The 17715-nt window shown below is 38.4% G+C and overlaps 1 non-coding gene across 1 annotated transcript; it reads left to right on the top strand.

Moving 5' to 3' along the window:
• Positions 1-459: 459 nt before the first annotated feature.
• LOC150055062 (U6 spliceosomal RNA) lies at positions 460-563 on the top strand. The gene has a single exon (XR_016537752.1). It is a non-coding gene; the product is annotated as a U6 spliceosomal RNA (small nuclear RNA).
• The last annotated feature ends 17152 nt before the right edge of the window (positions 564-17715 follow it).

Raw genomic sequence — 17715 nt, 5'->3', positions numbered from 1 at the left:
TCCTCATACCTCTCAATTTAGAAACAAATGGTGTCATAGAATCTCCTTGATCTGTCATTAGAGCAATATTTCTATCACATTAATAATTGTTGCCCTCCTCACTGAAAAAGTACTTGGGATAGATCAGGTGTCAAGGACTTTCCTAGAGTCCTGTTCTAGACTAGGCCCCATTCATCACAGCAACCTTCTTACTAGAGACCAATAAAGATGCTTCACGGAGGGTGTAATACCACAGTACTGCTGACATAGTCCCAGACAGCAAACACACAGAGCATCCCCCTCCTGTCTGGCCAAGAATCAGCAAACCCACACACCTGTTGAGAACAACTCCCACCCTGTGGTCTGAGTCCTCCACTGATGCTATGCCTGACAGTAGCCAAGAATGTCCTCTGAATCGTCATCCTGGGATTACTGCTCCCAGCTGCTGTCAGCTGGCCCCAGTATAATATTTCATCACCAGTGCTCACTGCAGCAGCACGTATACTAACATTGGAACGATACAGAGATTTGCATGGCCCCGGTACGAGGATGATAGGCAAATTCGTGAAGTGTTTCATATTTTTAGAAACAAGATGATGAGACGAAGACAAAGGGTGAACCAGGGTGACAGCGATAGTCACAAGACAATATGTTTGAAATGAACATTACAACTTGGGAGGGGGTGGAGGGAGGGAAAGTGGGAGAAAAACATGGGAAGGGATATCAATGTTCGAGAAGTATTGTACTTACTACCTGACAAATGGAACTGTGACCCCTCTACACATCACCCTGACAATAACATATTTTTAAAAATACTTCATCGCCATGTCTGTGCTCACTTACAATGCCTCTGAACCTCCATGCTGTGGCTTTCCGAAGTGTTACTTAGAGCCATGATATCAGGACGTCACCCCTACGGAGGCTGGTATCCCACAACTGGCTCTCCATCCTCCCCATGCAGCTGAGTCCAACTGGAATCCATGGTAACAGCCACTGCCTTGGGCCTGCATTATCACATTTCTCCCAGGGTGTAGCTTCTGAACCCAGAGTACACAGCCTTTCCAAGCTTCCATGGTTCTGCAGGTATACTTCAAAAAGAAAAAAGACCTTGCAAAGAGAAAAGGCAATTTTCTCCAAGCACAGAGAAAAGTTTCTTCTCACTGATAAAATTGACCACATCTAAAGCCATTAAGGTAATGAATGAGAAATAATTTAAGACAGGATGAGAAGAAAGCAGGGGTCTGTACTCTGCCCCTGGAGAACCATGAAACTTCAGGCAGTCATTAAACCCCTCCAAGTCTGCTTTATTATCTGCCTAAGAGGTCAGCTGGGAGAAATTTTCAATAAGAGAATACATGTAAAAATAAATGTATAAAAGCTAGTGTGTCAAATTAGTATGAAGTATTATACCATTGATGTGATTGTTATTAGATCTCTTGGTCAGAAAATGTAGGTCCTAAAACAATGAAACTACCGCAATAAGGAAGAGGAACATTAGAACTTCTTAGCACAGGTAAGAACTTTGTGAGTAAGGTTCCAGGGGTCCGTCAATCAAAGAAAGAATTGACAAATTGAACTTCTTCAAACTAAGAAGTTTCTGCACAGCAAAAGACGTAACTAATAATTTAAAAAGTCTATGGGGCTGGGAGTTTGCCTTAGTGACAGAGTGCTTGCACGAAGACCCGGGTTTGGTTCCTCCATACCACATGCATAGAAAAAAGCTGGAAGTGGTGCTGAGGTTCAAGTGGTAGAGAGCTCTGGCCTTGAGAAAGAGAAAGTCCAAGGACAGTGCTCAGGCCCTGAGCTCAAGCCCAGGACTGGCAAAAAAAAAAAAAGACAGTTTGTGGAATGGGAGAAAAATTTTACCATTCATACTTCAGACAATGGCCTAATATCCAGAATATAAAGAGAACCCTCAAGAAACTAAACCTTTAAAGAATCAACAACCCAATTAACAAATGGGCAAAGGAGCTAAATAGAATCTTTTCAGAAGTAAAAATGGCCACCAGACACATCAAGAAATGCTCAATCCCTCTGGCCGTAGAGGAAATGTAAACCAATACAATGAGGATCATCAAGCTCCAGTTAGAATGGCCATTATCAAGCATACAAACAGTATCAGATGCTAGCATGAATGTGGCCAAAAGAGAATCCTAACTCCCGGTTGGTAGAAATGTAAACATGTCCAACCACCCTGGAAAGCAGTTTGGATCTCCCTCAAAAACACTAAACATAGTACTAGTCTTAGATCGAGTAATTCTACCTTGAGTATTTATCCAAAAGATTACAAGCCATCCAGCACAATCATGTCATAGTAGTACTGTCCACCATAGCCACAGTAGGGAAACAGCCCAGATGCCCCTCAGTGAGTGACTGACTTACTGAATGAATGAGTGAATACAAGGAAATGGAAGGACCTGGGGGGAAAATTACATTACGTGAAGTAAGTCAGGCCTAGAAAGACAAAGGACACAGGTTGTCTCTCATACATAGAAGCTAAAACAGAGTATAGATATATAAGTACACACATATAGGATTGTATGTAAATGTACCCAATGTTTTAACCCAAGTATGATATTTGTAGGAGAGAATTCAAATAGTGTAATTTCTTAGAAAAAGAAACAAAATGAATACCTGACACTTCAAAGTTGAAGAGAGTCAAACAAACAGGACATGGGAAAAAAAGAGAGGAAAGGAAGAGAATGAAGTCATAATAGTTCATGCATAACTGATGAAGCTAAGAAAATTGTCAGGAAGGGATGGGTTAGGAGGTATGGGGAGAATGATGTTAGGGGTCAAGGCAAGCATGAAACTCTGAGTTTTACCCCCAGTACCACCAAAATAATAAATGTCTACATGAAGATTTACTCTTAATGGTATTTCTGATAGAGGCCCTGACTTTAAGATATTAATAGACGGATTCAATTCAATGATTTCATAGGACACATGCAATTTCATGTGTCACAAATTCTGGTGTCTTCAAAATCACGTAAGTTATTCTCGCATATGATTTCTTCAGGAAAAGGGTCATGATTATGATTTTAAGGAACTTATGAAGTGGGCTAAGGACTTAAAGAGAGACTTCTCTGAAGAGGAAGAAATGCTCAACATTTCTGGCTATACAAGAAATGCAAACCAAAACATCACTGAGATTCTACCTCACGCCAGTTTGAATGTCCATTATTAAGACAACTAATAATAACAAATGCTGGCAGGAATGTGGCCCCAAGGGAACGCTATTATATTGTTGGTGGGAGTATAAACTTGTTCAACCATTCTGGAAAGCAGTATGGAGGTTTCTCAAAAAACTAAACATAGAGCTCCCCTATGACCCAGAAATCCCACTTCTGAGCATTTATCCAAATGACCACAAACAAGGCCACGCTAAAGCTACTTGCTCAACTATTTTAATTGAAGTATTTTTTTTTACCATAGCTAAGGTATGAGCCCTAATGCCCTCAGTGAATGGGTGGATCAAGCAAATGTGGTATACATACACAATGGAATTTTATGCTTCCATCAGAAAGAATGATGTTTCCACATACATAAGAAAATTGAAATAACTGGGGGAAAAGTCATATTAAATGAAGAAGCCAGACCCAAAGAAACAGGGGCTCCATGATTTCCAACATTCGTAATACTTAGTATATATCTAAGATAGTCCTGGAAGAGAATCACAAGAGCTTAATAGTATTTAAACGTGACCATATAAAATGATGCTAACTGAAATGAACTTCAAGATATGAAAACAAAAGGTTTTGCTTTTTCCTGTTCTTTTCAGGTTGCGTAGTGCATTGTTTTCAGTTCTTTCTTTTTTTTTCTTTCATTTTTTTTTCCCTTTGGATTGTCCCCTGTTGTCACTGTTTTCCATTTTGGAACCCTCTGTCTTGTACATCTGTATATCTTACATGGGAAATGGAAAGGGAATCACAGAAATGTTGAGAAAAAAGAAAAAGTATGAACCAATGCCACATCTATACTCTTAAGACACTGTGTTGGAAATAAACTTTACAACCTGGGGGGAGAAGAACAGGGGGAGATTTATTTATGTAACTATAACATATATGTATATCACCTTTACAATAAAATAGAAAAATAATAAAGTTGAAGAGAGTCAAAGGGGCAGGACTAGAGGAATAAAGAGAGGAAAGGAAGAAAATGTAGTCATAATATTCAGTGCATATCTTATGAAACTAAGAAAATTGTAGGGAGGGGATGGGTTAGAAGGGATGGGGAGAATGATGAAAGGTCATATCAGTTCAGACACATTTTATTCATAAACTGATTTGTTGCATGGTAGACTTTTGTATGATTTACTTAAAGATAGTAAAAATTATGATTTAATCATCTACCTCCCAAGACTCTGGGATTATAAATGTGCAACTACAACCTGTAGTCAACTTTCTATCCTATTAACCTATACAATCACAGTCTTTAACTTTGCTCAAGCCACACTGCCAACTAATTTAATGGCCCATCAATACAGGAAAATGAATTGCTTTAACAATATTTTTTCTTTGCACTCATCAATCTCCCTGGCAAGCTTCTCACCAACTGCTTTTCATCATTAATTCAGAAATTGTGTATCTTCCGTAATTTGTTTTCCCAGTTTTTGTCTTTTTCCTTATTTAATTAGGGAAATTGGAAGACACAGATCTACCTCAATTGTAAGAGTCCCTCTCAAGTTTTCACACCATAGACCTTGCTAATCTGTCACGAATGTGTTGTTTTTGAGTAACAAGGCCCTGGAGATGCAGCCAATGTTCTGTGAGCAGTATGCGTTGTGTTTTCAAGTAATACTAAAAAGGTGGTGATCTATTAAAGTTCATAGTTTGAAAATAAAGTAACAAAAAGCAAATTGTTGCCGCATGTGAAGGAAATTCATGAGATTCCTTTCTGTAAAGCTGTTCTTGAAGGTAAGTGCCAATGGCGTGCTCAGCTATTGATCTGGGCAAGTTAATCATTGCTGCCACTGGAATGCTCTCCCTGGATGGCTAGAAAGCCATCTGTCAACCTGTGTCACACTTGAAAAAAAGTCAGTCAACAGGTCAATAAATTTGTGAATGTCTATGGTCTTTGGACCAGTCTAGAAGGTGTAGTGGGAAACGTAAAGTAAATAAATGTGTAAATTGATTGAATGACCAATGAATCTTAGCAACAGCTCTCTGGATAAGAAAAATAGAAAATATAATTTAAGGCCCCTTTGTGCCCCTCTTGGAATAGCCACAAAGTTTTCTCGAAATAACAAGATGGTTTAAATCTATATACCTGCACTTGCATTTTTCTTGCTACTGAAACAACATATTTTAAATGGTTAGATTTTAGCCAGACTCTGATGGCTCATACCTGTGATACTAGCTAGTCAGAAGGCTGAGATTTGGAGGCATAATTCAAAGCCAGCTTGAATAGAAAAGTCCATGAGACCCCATCTCCAATTAATCAACAGCAACAAAAAAAACCCAGCAGATTGGAGGTATGTCTCAAGAAAGAGAGTGCCAGCCAAAAGCAAGAAAGCCACGCAAAGACATGAGGCCCTGAATTTAAGACCCAGTATGTGCGCATGCACGCACATACTTTTCAAAAGTGAAAATATTTATTGCATAATCCAGATGTCTAAGAAATCTTACAATGTGGTGGACCTTCTCTTTTTTTGTCACTTTAAAAGTGGGGAAAAAAGGAGGTACCAACAGTGAATACATCCTGCAGTTGACTCAAAAATAGAGGCAGAAAAGAGAAAATGAGCCACACCTGCAAGTTTGTTTCACTGAGGGAGGTTGACATACAAGTTTATCACCAGTATTGTTACTTAAAAGAAGGAATGCCTCAAAAACTATAGCTATGAAAATAAAACCAAAAATTGAACTCAGTTCCACCAGGGTGTTATAGCACTGAACCCAAAATTGTAAAATAAACAGATGTGAAATTAGCAGCATTTGGACATGTGAGAAATGAAATTCAGAACTGCTTCCAGACCCTTCTCCCAAGCACACCTGGATAGATGTCTGACTTACATAATTCAGAAAGCAAGAGAGTATTTTTAAAACAGGCTTGAGAAAGAAAGTTGAACCTAGGTCATCAGAATCTTTTGTAAATGGCATTCAATTTAGCTTTTCATTTTCTTCATTAAAATTTTCTACCAGATATAATACAAAAAGGCAGATGGATCAGGTGGCTACAATTGGTATTACTCTAGGTCCTAAGAGAACTGGTTTAAGATCATTCTTTCCTCTCACATGGAGCCTAATACCTCTAAAACACTAAGAGTAGCACATCTATGCATCATCTATCATCTAATGTTTTTGTACCCATTTGTTTTACTGCTCAGTAGAATCTTCGTAATAGTGAATTAATTAATAAAAGCAACTAGATCTAAGAAGTTTGATGCTGTCACTTAGTTATAAATGGGATCCTTTCAAAAACCTATTCAAGGTGGGAGGGGTAGGAGAGAGTAAAAAAAAAAAAACAACAAACTATTCAAATGTCTGTGGACCCTGGATCTAAACATTTCAAAAGAAAATCTCCAGGAGAGAGACTCATAGCTTGAAATGCATTTCCCAGGTGACTGCCACCTTGCTAATCAGAATCAAAGTAGGAACGTGGGCTAATATATTTACAGTAAGTACAGCATTATATCCACAGTATAGCAAATTCCCAGAGGGAAATTCATAGGAAGAGAATGATAAAACTGACCTTTGTAAGCAAATGTGAAGCTACAATACAATGGCCTAGCTCTGAGTCCCAAGGATATCACTATATTATCAAGATTTCTTCTGTGATACTATATTCCCCCTTAAAATGCTCAAAAGCAGAATTTTTGAGCCTGGCAACCAACTTTGGTCTTACCATGTTTACATTCTCATTATCCCACGAGACAATCCTTAACAGAAAGTTCAGAATCAATGCTGTCTTGAACAACATGTTAAAAAATTACTCCAGGTGAGAAGCAAAGAGCCTGTGACTCATGCCTGGAATTCAATTCTAGAGGCTGAGCTATGAAGATCAAGGAGATTCATCACCAATTAGCTAGACTAGAAACTGTGTAATTCAAGTGGTAGAGTGCCAACCTTGAGAAAAAAACTAAAGCTAAAGGAGAATACAGGCCCTACGTTCAACTCAAACTTACTATTTGAAAGTTTTTAAATTACTTATTATTACCAAGAGTATCAGGCAATTAACATAGTCATTGAATGTGAAAAAATGAATGCAATAAAAAGGTCTATTCGGTCAGTGCTTTATATTTAGAATTTATAGTCTTGCTCATAGCTTTTGTTACTTATACATTTAGCACTTGATAAGGAATGTCCCATTCCATCAAGTCCAATAGTCTTATGTTTTCTTTGCATGATTATTATTGTTTCTTCTCTTATCCCCAAAGTAATGCGTAACTTCCCTCATTAAAATCCTCCAGCTTCCTGTTGCACCAGAACTCAGCAATTTCCCAGGTGTGGTTTGGCTCATGAAGACTTTCGTGTGGAAGCCGGTCCACAGCCTGGCAGTTCGGAGGTGTTGAGAACATGAAGAGGTGGAGCCTAGAGGAAGGTGATTCGTTCCTGGGGCTTCATGACCTATTCATGAGGGTTTCTCAGCACGGCCTGCGTCTCCCTGCACTGTCTTAGTTCTCACAGAAAAATGAGTCGTTTGTTACAAAGAGTGAGAATAGTGCTCATGGGAGGTCTCATTTCCTCATCTACCTCTCAGCCATGTTCTGACACAGCCAGAGGGACTCTCACCAAGACACAATCACCGTGGGACACCAGTGACTTTGCAGCCACCAGAATGGAGAGCCAAATAGGTGACTGTTTTACACGAAGCTTATAAATACCTAAAGAATAGTTAAACTCAATACTTCTGCAGAGCAAATGAGAGCCACTGATCTAAAGAAGTGACTCTTTGCATCAGGTCTCTCCGGGAAAAGGTGAGTCACTTTCATGCAATTTCATGTTTGAATCGCTTCTGTACCTAGGTTTAGGCCCTTGCTGTTATACCCAGTTACCAGCTCTTAATCTGTCATAAAAAATGCTTATTGAATAACTCCGTGGTAAACAGAGTTCTATTTTGTATCTTCCATTAGCTTAATGAGTTGAAATGAGCTGGAATATTTGAGCTGGCATCAAGGTTCTCAAGTGGGAATATTATTAGCAAGCAGCCTGTGACATAAATTGGCCCAAAAAGAGTTGAGAATGAAGTATGACATTACATTCTTTGATGACATCTCTTGCAGCTTTCCTTGCTGGGCACCACAAAGTAGTTCGGAGATTGTCTCATTGGAGATGCAGCCTGAGAACAGGGCTGAGCTTGCTGCCTGACAGACCCACTGTGGTCCCAGGGTTTCCTTTCAGCTCTCAATTTCTTTCATATTAGATGCGAATGTGGATGCCACAACCCAGGAGCTATGACTCTCGTTAGACTGTGCCAAAGACCAAGTGGTAAAGAAAAGAGCTTTCATGTAAACTTCCTACCTGACAGGTCTAATTTGCAAACAAGGGAACCTAAAAGAACGTTGAGTCTCATTGGTCAGAGCAAACACTGTATCCCATGCTGTTAGACTGGATTACAGCCTGACAGTCCATGGAAAGCTTAAGGGACAAACTAACCGTTGGTAATGAGCTTCTATTTGACAGTAGCTCTGCTAAAGAGGCTTTCTCTGAAGATCAAACGTGATATTTTGTTTTACTAACTCAGACTTCCATCCATTGATGCCAAGGACATTTATTGAGCACCTACAGGAATCAGGAAGAGCTTATTACCTTCAGTTCAAGGAAGAGCTGAGCAAAAGGCTCTGCAAGCCGTGTGTGGTGACTCACACCTGTAATCCTAGCTACTCAGGAGGCTGAGATCTAAGGATCAAGGCTCACAGCCAAACCTGGGCACAAAAGGACCCCAGAGTCTTATCTCTAATTAACCTCTAGAAAATGGGAAGTGAGGCTTGGCTCCAGGGTAGAGCTGTAGCCTTGAGCTGAAGAGCTCAGGGACAGAGCCTAGGCCGAGATCAAGCCCCATAAACCACACACACACACAAAAAAGCACTGCAAGATAGAGGTGGGGAGGAGAGGAAATAATGAATATATCCTCCGAACTTTTTTTTCTAATTTTCCTTTTTTCATTATTATGGGAATGTGTATGAGACCAAAAACATATTCTGGAAGGATCTATGTTTACGTTTTTAGGATAGGTGGTGACGTTATAGAGAAAGTGGCACAGAAGTCCATCCCAAGGAATATGAAAAGATTACCCACATACCACACTCTCGAGTTCCTACTTCATACACCTTAACTTCATGAGTCTTTCGTGCCAGACGCCACATAGACGACTGGCCCTTAGCAAGCTCTGAACGATTCCCTATAGTTGCTACTCCCAACAGTTCATCTTGGCCGTCCATCTTTCTCAATTATCATATTGGGACATCTTTGCCTTTCCTCTGAGCAGTCTGGGTGACCACCTATGTACACGAGGAGATTTGACAGTACGTAGGGCACATACCCTGGCCATTGAAACAAGGGGGGTTTATGGAGAAAATCTTCCTCTTTCTCTACCATAAAATATCTTCAGAGGAGTTTGCTTCTCAGAAGACACCCCCAAAACTAAGCACTTTCCCTGAACGGAATCTATTGCCTGTGTTTGTCTTCCCTCCTTCCCTGTTTCAGCATCTAACCCTTACTCTCCTTGCTCCCTCACAAAAGAGGAGCCATCTAGCCTTTGCCTCAGCCTCACCGTCTAGAAAATGTAAGCAGACGGCATAGTGGAATTATATTCTGATAAAGTAGAGGAATTCTATTACTGACAAAAAGAAACACATTCCTGTAGCTCAGGACCTCGTATTGATTCATATGCATCCGCGTTCCTCATTCCCACTTCAGATTATAACCACCCCCTACCACTTTTTATAACACATAAATTTAGGGGACCCATAAGTATTTATGCCACTGGAAGAATGCATACTGTTAATAATCCTGAATTTTGTTTAATATTATCTACAAATAGTTGTACAAAGGAGCTTCAATTCTATGTCACCTTATTTTAGCATTTATTTTCTTTAAGTAGATAGACCAAACAAAATACTGGCTGAACCCATATTTCAGTGTCAGGTCTCTAATGAGTCCTGGTCAGGAGCCTCTCATCATCTGTACATTTTTCACATCTTTAAGACAAACACACCTCCTCTACTTTCCCAAAGCACCGCCTAGTCTTTATGAGTCCCCACTTCCTGTGCAGGAAACCCTCTTAACCGAGCACCTGAGACTTCTCCCTGTATCCATTCTTCACTCCTATCATCTCCTCACTCCTCCAACCACTGCCTTCTTGGCCGACAGGTGGCGCTCCCCCCACCTCCCAGTGTGCACACTGCTGTCCTCTTGGGCAGATTACCCTGACAGTACTTCTTTACCCAGGACCTTTTTTATTGTGTCCATTTTATTCTACTGTTGCTTCCATCAAATGGGCAATTACGTTATCACTGTTCTAACGTTTCCATCTTCATGCCTTGATCGTCATTTTGCTTGACTGTGTAGAAGCACAAGATTATTCACACCCAAGGCAAACCAGGTTAATTGTATTTCCTCTGCATGATCTGTTATAGCCTCTTCCAGTTTCCTGCACTGTTGTTCCAGGTGAAAAGCTGACCAATTATGTCAACCAATTTTAAGATGGCAACTAAGCCAAAAGCCATTCTAACAGAATAATGCAGTAGAACCAGAACAACCAATCCACCTTTCACAAGGTCCTGGCAAATATAGCCTGAGAGTATTCCAGGTCTATATTTTCTCTGGTTTCTACAGAGCTTTATGAAGACAGATACCTTTTATTATGTAATCTTTTACTTGCCAACTATTTAACATTTCATGACCTAAGAAAAAGTATCAGTAGGAAATTACCTGTAGGTAGGTAGCTCCCATGATAAAAACAATTCACAAAACATAGCTCTGAAACTCCCATCCCTATAATGCAGTATAATAGAGTCACTTTTTCTAGATTTCCAGCTCTCAACAATAAAATTCCATATTTAATAAAAAGGTTTTGCACTCCATCTCCTATAAGAAATTTTCCCACTGGGAACATTATGCTATCTTATTTAAAATGCTACAATCTTTCTTCTTTGGTGATTCTTAACCAAGTCTGGGTTGAGAATTGCCTGAGGAAGTTTTTGTTGATTTTGTGGGCTTTTTTTTTCATGCTGATGACTAGACCCTTTATCAAAGATTTTGTTTCAGTAGGTCTCTGGAAAAATCTGAGATAAATATTCTGCAAAGTTTCCCATGTGGTTTTGTTAGAAGTATTTCAAATTTCCATTTCAACGCTTCAAATTTGTCAGGTATAGCGTGAAAAGCTTAGCACATACTGACTTATTAATTCCTCAAAGAAACTTCACTTGTGACCAACCAACAGTACTGAGTTTTTATACAGTATACATTCTCATTTCTTGTAATGGTACTGGAGCTTTAACTCAAGACCTGGGCACTGTCCCTGGGCTATTTTTGCTCAAGGCTAGAGTTCTATACTGCTTGAGCCAGAGCCCCACATCTTACTTTTTTGATGCTTAATCAGAAAAAAGGAGTCTCAACCCTTCTATTAATTACAATAAAAAATGGCCCGGGAGTTTGGCCTAGTGGTAGAGTGCTTGCCTAGCATGCACGAACACCCAGGTTCGACTTCTCGATACCACATACGTAGCAAAAAGCCAGAAGTGGTGCTGTGGCTCAGGTGATAGAGCCCTAACCTTGAGAAAAATCCAGGGACAGTGCTCAACCCCCGAGCCCAAGCCCAAGACTGGCAAATACATATATATATATATATATATATATATATATATATATACATATATATACATATATATATATTAAAGGCAAAAAAGCAAAAAAGGGAGTCTCACAGACTTTTCTGTCCAGTCTGGCTGAGAACTCTCATTCTCAGACCTCAGCCTCATAAGTAGCTAGCATTACAGGCAGGAGTGATGACCCCCAGAATTCATTTTCATTATTTTTAAGTAAAGGCCTGTCCTCTGGGCAGTCATTGACAGTATATATAAAATTTAATTCTAGCCAGAGAGCAAAAAGGAAAATCTGCTAAAATTTGAGGTAAAGAAGTAGTGTGTGTGTGTGTGTGTGTGTGAGAGAGAGAGAGAGAGAGAGACAGAGACAGAGACAGAGACAGAGACAGAGTGAGCGGGCGACAGAGACAGAGAGAGACAAAGACAGAGACAGCAACAGAGACAGAGACAGAGAGATTCAGGGAGATGTATACCAGAGATAGAGACATAATTTTTTTCCCTGGGGGTCATGTGTGTCTACCTGTAATTCCTGCATCACACACCTATCATAAGGTTATGGAGGAGTTTTCTAGAGGTTAAAACACAATCAGGGTGGCAGAATTGCAAAGTGTGTATTAATTATTGTTTATGAACAATAAACAAGCAACCTAAAACAACACTTGGCTTATTTAAGAATTAATATAATTTGTTAAAATTATCCAGCAGCTAGAAAATAGCCTCAGAGCTGTACACCTACCAACAAACCACAGGACATGTGACAGAATGGGTGCAAACTTCTGCTGCTCTCTTTGGCAGATGCCACTTACTGTATTATGTCCAATGGAACCCTTAAGCTGGAAACCCCAAGCACTCGGTTGGCAAAGCGAGTATTTATGAAGGGATGACCAAGGTGTAAGGAATTAGAGAGATTAGTATGGCAGCTCACTGTTGAGTCCCTACATAGACATGAAGGTGACTCATGTTCAGATCTAAAACAAAGACCAGTCTAATAGGGGAGCTATTGACGTAAGGTATCCTAAGGTTTACTGAAGAATGCAGCCAGTGTCTTTGATCTAACTAATCAAAGACAAAGCTCTCATTCCCATTCAGTCTCAGGAGACCTGGATACACGGTCTTCTACAGTATCAGTCTATGTCAACCTGTCCCCTACAACAACAACAACAACAACAACAACAAAAACACCCCTAGTGAGATCACTGTTGTTTTAACATTAATTGTATTGTACATGACTATTTCCAATAGACATGCAGAGTGTGGTTTTTCTCTAATTCGGTGGTTCTTTCGAAATCTCTTACATTTTCTCTTGAGACCTTCTGATAAAATACAGGCACACTTATGGAAGTCTCAGCCACTCACCACACTGCAGACACTGATTTATAGAGTTAGGCTTTCAAATTTCCAGAGGTCATTTATTTTCCAGAAAATCTCCCCTCATAGTAATATCTTACTATTTTAGAAGCAAATTATAACCACCTGGATTTGTTTTTACAACATTGCTGCCTGCTTATTGATGCTTTTCTAATTTGTTTATTGAATAGATATAAATTAGCAGTGGATAGACTTTTAAAAGCAAACTACATTTATGGGTCTAATAAAAACTGATCATTACTTGTTTTCTCAATAAGTCTATAATTTGATTACTCAAAGTAATGAAGGAACACTAGAGATTTATTATTTTAAAAACAGATAATTAGAAAAATGAGAAAATTAATAAAATTCATAGTGCACATCAATATATTATTCTAAACAATCAAATAATTTGAATATGTCCTATCATAGAATATAAATACATTTAAACACTCTTTCCTAACCTATAGAACTAGCAAAAGATATGCCTAATCATCACATAGTTAAAATGGCTTCACAATTTATTTTTTGGTTTTACATATTTGCGACAAATATATAAGTTCTCAACCATTATCATCTTTGTCACCATTTGTAAGTATGGAGAAGACATAAGCCACCCTTTATCCATATCTACACTAATACACATGCCTCTACATACATTGCATAGTTAGGGAAAATAATTTTTTTCAAAGAAAGGAAGGTCATCATTAGATAATATATAGTTAGGAAAAATATCATTAGTCAGAAATTAATAACACTGAAGATTTCTTTTAATTGTATTTCATTATTGGGGTGATGTATAGAAGAGTTAAAGTTATATTCACCAGGTAATGGGTACATTACCTCTTGAAAATTGATACCCCTTTGCATGAAGATTTCTTTTTTTAATAGTAGTACATGACATTTTATCATAAGCCTAATTCAAAGATATAACTGACATTAGTTCATGAGACTTTCACTACTGGCTTTTCATATACAATATGCCATGAAATGAGTAAGTTTGAAAGATTCTTTCTAGAAATCACTAGGTCTGAGTTAGGGTATATTTTCAGAAGAAGTACATAACATACATTGACTTATCTTTTATGTTAACAACTCTTATTCCTCTAAGTTATTTTTTGTTTTAGGTTTTACCATTCCTGGGACTTGAACTCTGTGTCTAGATGCTGTCCTTTTACTTTTGTGTTCAAGGCTAGCAGTCTACCCCTTGAGCCACAGCTCCACTTCAAGCCTTTTGTGGTTAACTGGAAACAATCTCCTAAGTATTGAGGGAATCTTTCTAAATCTTATCTCGTGTTTCCCTCAGTATACGAACTAACTCCACATTTAGAAGTAACCAAAGAGGGGGGAAAAAAAGAGACCAAACTCAAGTTGCACCACCAACAGGGAGTATAGCTAAGTCTCCAGACAAAATTTGTGAAGATTTTCGCATCTTAAATACTTAGGAAGGATAGGACCAGGTGGAGTTAGCTAGAACACTGTGAACTTGCTGGTAAGTGGTAGACTTAGATAGAATTATGTGGTGGTCTCAAGGCACTAATGGTGGGCTCATGTTGTAATCCCAGTTCTTCGGTAAACTGAGAAAATGAGTGGATTATGAGTTTAGGCCAGATTGAGCATAAAGGTGAGACCCATCTCAATGACAAAAGCTTGGTTCAGTAGCCATTCTGCCCCAGATCTATAATTTCAATCTAATTGTGAAAAAAAAAAAAACAACAAAGAAAAATCCAGATTGAAGAACTTTCCAGAAAGCACCTAAACAGAACTCTTTTTACAGGGTCAGTATCATAAAACAAGAAAAGACAGAGAGAATGTCACAGATCAATGACAAGTAAAGACCTAACAAACAAACACAGATACCCTGCACACAACACTGAAATAGAATAAGGATATGAACAGGAAAAAAAATGATGACATCAGGAAATGGTATATACCTTACTTAGTATTCTACCAATATTAATATGCTATTTCAATTAACATTCCCTATAAAATGGTAACATTAAGGACAGTCTACAGAAAGGGCAAAGGTGATCCTCTCCTATCTGTGCAATTCCTTGGTAAGTCTAGAAATAACTCAAAATAAAAACTTATGTGTGTGTGCGCGCCATTAAGAATCTAATTTTGGGGACTGGGAGGAGGGAGGGTTTGGGGGGGTTGGCCTAATGGTAGAGTGCTTGCCTAGCATGCACAAAGACCTGGGTTCAATTCCTCAGTATCACATACATCAAAAAAGACAGAAGTGATGCTGTGACTCAAGTGGTAGAGAGATAGCCTTGAGAAATCCCAAGGACAGTGCTCAGGCCTGAGTTCGAGCCCCAGGACTACCGGTCACAGTGGCTTACTCCGATAATCCTAGCTACTCAGGAGGCTGAGTGATATCTGAGGATCCAGGTTCAAAGCCAGCCCGGACACTAAATCCTGAGACTCTCATCTCCAGTTAATGACTAGAAAACAGGAAAGTAGCACTGTGGCTCAAGAGGTAGGGCCGGTAGCCTTCAGCCCAGACTTCAAGTCCCACAACCAAAAAAAAGAATCTAATTTTCCCGCTTAGGGAAAGAAAGACCTGTCACAAAATGACTTCAAAGCACTGTTGGTTCATACCTATAACCCTAGTGGGATGAAGACAGGCAAGGGAGAAAAATTTGTGAGGCTTTCTCACAAAAATAAAGAGAAAAAAAACACTGAGCTTCAGGTGTGCTATAAGTGGAAGAGCCTGAGCCTAGCAGTAAGGTCTTGAGTCTAAATCACAGTATTGAAAAAAAAATTACAAAGACAGCTGAACAGAGACACAAGCACAGAGAGCTTGCATTGTCGCTAATCCAGATTACCTATAATGTAATATTTATTTCATAATACAAAATATTTTAAATATTTATATTAACTGTTTAGGTTTTAGAAAATTAATTGAAGAATTGTGTTAAGATTGATAATCATAGTTTAACAATTTGGAATAATATATTTATGGCCCAAATACATATGAAAAGATATCTAATACCTCTAACCACAAACTGAACATAGTAAAAAGAAATTTAAATACATCTGTAAAGTTGTGTGTGACTGATACAAATACTTTAAAATGTGAAACCTTAGAGAAATAACTAAGTTTAGCTAACATGTGCTAAGTTCTGTAATATTTTTATTTTTATTTTTTTATTAACTACAGAAAAATGATGCTATTTATTTTTACAATTTATAACTATACCTTACATATTATATAATCATACATTCATATTTATGTATTTTTATTGTAATTAATAAAAGGGTTACATGATATTTGCCAGATAGAAGGTGCATTAATTCACATACATTGATACCTTTCACATGTCTTGGTCCCCATTACTCTCCCCCCCACCCCCACCCCTCATCTTGTTTTCCCCCCCTTCCCTATCCAATTTCAAATAACCAAATACAAATAGATCCAATTTATCAGATAACAAAATGAGATACTGTAACAATACAAGATAACCAAGGGACAGCAAAAGAGATGAGAGATAACATAGTACCTTAAGAACAACAATCATTCATTATATGGCTTTTGTTTCAATATTTTAAATGGTACAAAAATATTCTGTATTAAGTATAAAAGGAGTTATGCTTGGGCTGTGTGTGACTATGTGAATATTTGGGGGAAATTTCAAGAACAAATTTTTTTTTCTTTTTTTTTTGCATTTTTTATTGTAATTAGTAAAAGGGTTACATGATATTTGCCAGATAGAAGGTGCATTAATTCACGTACATTGATACCTTTCACATGTCTTGGTACCCATTTCCCTCCCCCCCCCACTAGAACAAATTTTTGTGATGGAAAATCTCTTTATCTATTTTGATACTAGGCATTTATGATTCTAACATAAATGGGAGCTGAATTTCTCCAATAATTTTAACAATTAAAAATATTCTCAAATATTTTCCTAAATGCCTTTAGGACATTAAAACTACTAATATAGACTAGCATTAATTTAACAGCAAAGGAAATGGGGCTCAAAGATCTTGCACTTTCCAGTGGTTTCAAAGCTAGTTAAAAGATCAAGCCAATGTAAGAAGAGCACACGTGTCTTCTTACTGAGTTGTACTGCATCTCTTCCTTCCGTCCTTGGAATTCAATATGCAAATTAGAACATTTCCATGCTCCATCAACACTAAATAACAAAAAAACTGCTGCCTCTCTTAAAAACTTTAGCTTCTCCCTGGAGAGGCATTAGCTGTGAGAGCCAAAATCGTTCTTCCTAGCATCTCCGTGAATCAGCTTTTGGAACTACTCTCCTATTCCTTTTCCTTCTAGAGATTAACTTCAAACCAAATCTGGTAAAAGTCTTATTCATTCTCACCTAAAACCAGAAGAAGGTACACCATTTTAAACCAAGTATCTTCAGACACTCTGCGTGTGTGTGTGTGTGTGTGTGTGTGTGTGTGTGTGTGTGTGTGTGTGTGTAAAGGAAAACAGGTCAAGAACTCCCAAAGTTTCAGGTAGCATTCTCTGAGCACTATTACTTTTATGTTTTTTCATTCAGCAAAAAGAAGAGTTAATGCTAACTCTGACACACATAGCACACAAAAATAATTAGAGAGAAAGGCATCCAAAGAAGTGTGAGGAATTCCTCACAAACAACTGTAACACAAGTTGG

The sequence above is a fragment of the Megascapheus bottae genome, chromosome 14 (assembly GCF_031878675.1).
Source record: "Megascapheus bottae isolate mThoBot1 chromosome 14, mThoBot2.hap1, whole genome shotgun sequence".
Classification (NCBI taxonomy): Eukaryota; Metazoa; Chordata; class Mammalia; order Rodentia; family Geomyidae; genus Megascapheus; species Megascapheus bottae.
Note: the sequence above shows the minus strand (reverse complement) of the source record. Positions and strands in the feature narration are given on the sequence as shown.